Source organism: Artemia sp. Qi Xiang Cuo, chromosome 3 (assembly GCF_049724085.1).
Source record: "Artemia sp. Qi Xiang Cuo chromosome 3, ASM4972408v1, whole genome shotgun sequence".
Classification (NCBI taxonomy): domain Eukaryota; kingdom Metazoa; phylum Arthropoda; class Branchiopoda; order Anostraca; family Artemiidae; genus Artemia; species Artemia sp. Qi Xiang Cuo.
The window spans coordinates 64,496,927-64,499,541 of NC_142796.1; positions in this window are offsets into that span (position 1 = coordinate 64,496,927).

Sequence of the window (2,615 nt, forward strand, 5' to 3'; positions counted from 1 at the left end):
GAAAAACAATCACTAAAGGGCTGGGCACATGACCAGCAACTTATTAAGCGGCGTTCACAAGGGTTTCTATCTAGAGTACCAGGTCTATACCCGTATATAGCCAGATCCACTGTCTAGGCAATGGCTGTTCACAAGTAAAATTTGGGGCTTAGCTAAAACTACAAATTTAGTTTCAAAGTATAATTTCTAGCCAATCAACAGATCTATGTGGGCAAAACTTTCAAATATTCTAATCCCTATTTTTACTGTCACAAGCTAATGGATGAGATAAGCAAAACAATTGCCTTAGTGTGCTTCATTATTATGTCTGGTGCTGTATATTTGTATAAAATGAAAAAAACAATTAATTAGAAAACAAAAATTAAATTTCAGTATACAAATGTAAACAAAAATGGTAAAAATAGGGAATCTTGACACATTCTGATTGGCTGTGATCGAAAAACTTAGACATTGAGTTCTAGAGGCTAGAACGCAATGTCTAGCCAAGCGCCTTGTCTAGCGTGTCTAGCTAAGCGCCAAATTTTACTTGGGAACGGTCGTTGCCAAAGACATTAGATTCTGGCTAGACATGGGATTCTAGCTAGACACGCTTGTTAACGCTGCTTTAGTTAACAATTGCTTCCGGCTTCCAATAGTCAGGCAAAAACATCTATCTATTTATCAAGTATTAGTAACTGAAAACAAAAAGTTAGCAAAAGAAACAAATTAGATTCTTGATGATCTGTAATCAATTTTGATAATAATAGATGTACCAAAAAATTAGCTTATTGTGCTGATTCCAAATATATAATGTTTTTTAAATATAGTGTTACCCATTAGTGGGCCTGAGAAAAGTTGCCAAATTTTTGAAAAAGGTGAAAAACACCCCATAAAAGTCAAAAAATTTTAATGGAAATCACGCCATCAGATTCAGCGTGTCAGAGAACCCCAATGTAGAGGTTCCAAGCTCCTATCTATAAAAATGAAATTTTATAGTGTTTGCCAGAAGAAGCATCACGGATTCATGTTTATTTGTTGTTGTTGCTTTTCCAGGGATGATCATATCGGACCAATGGTACTAGAATGTCGCAAGATGGCTCGTTCAAACGAAAATTAAAACATCTAGCGTCCTTTTTAAGTGAGGAAAAAATTGGAGGACAACTAGCCCCCGTCCCACGCCCTTTTTCCTGAAAGTCGTCTGATCAAAATGTTTAGATAGCCACTTTTTTCAGTATTGTTGAAAGGTACAATAAATATGTCTTTGGAGATGACATGACCCTTCAGAGCACCAGAGGAAGGGTCGCAAGCTATAAAATTTATCCATTGTTTACGTATAGTATTTGTTGTAGGGAAGTATACCGACATTTTCCAAGGGAGGAAGGAGATATTCTGGGGATGGATTTTCTATGGGGAGAACTTCCCGTTGGGATGGAAGTTTCTGGGGGTGAACTTTTCGGGGGAAATTTTACATGGGAAGAATTTACCAGAATTTGTATACAAAATCTTTGTTATTTGTCTTTTTTCTCGTTGTTGATCCCATTGTACAAATAGAAACACTCTGAGGGAACTCACAGGGGGAAGTTTTCAGCGGAGTTGGAATTCTCTTGGGATTTTTTTTGGGGGGGGGGATTTTCCACGGGAGAAATTCCTATGGGGGAATTATCACCAGGAGGAATTCTCCAAGGAAAATTTCTGGGGGATAAACTTTCCAGGGGGGGGGGTATTTTCCCAACAGGGATATTCCACAATGACCTTAAAAAGGATCAACGAATACAAGTCTTTCTTCAAATAAAAGTAGGGTATGGAGAATTTTTCAGGCAGTATCGTAAGTAAAAAAAATTCTTGGAAGGATTCGCAGCAGGGATGGAATTGTCCGAGGGTAAATTCCCGGCGAAAGAACTTTACCTGGGAGGAACTTTATATAGAGGAATTTTTCATGGGGAAATTTTCCACAGAGGGGGTAGATTTCTTGGGATTATTTGAAAAACGATCAGAATTAATTGCAAAAATTAGTTTTTTCTACCGAAAGTAAAGAGTGACATTAAAACTTAAAACGTACAGAAATTTTTCCGTATATGACGGGGGCTATTCCCTCCTCAATACCCCCCTCTCTACGCCAATGTTCGTTCTTTTGTCTAATTTTTTTAGAACGATTCTTGAAACACAAAGGTCGCGCTACCCTTGGAGTAAGCCCTCCCCCCACCCTTGGTGGAGAAGGGTGGAGTCACCCTCCTCCCCCCCTCCCCCACCACACACGTATTATTTTCCCTAAAAGCATCAAACATAAATTTTGAGATAGAAATTTTGTTAAAAATGGTCCAAAGAACATATAACAATGCCCTCAGCGTTTACACAACCCATAAAAGCCCTGGGACAAGGATTGTAAGTTATGCCCCAGAGGCATACAAGATTGTATGGAATGAGTAGTCGTATAAACTTCAGATGGGACTCATTTGATTGAAGTTTAGTTCCATTTATAAGAGTCAAAAATGATTTGAGGATACCCCCCCCCCCTGCGCCTATCATTTCCGAAAAACAGCATCCAATCATAATTTATAAACATCTATTTTGTTCAATATTGTTCAAAGGTCCAGTAATTATGTCTTTGGGGATGTCACCCCCCCCCCGGGTTGGAT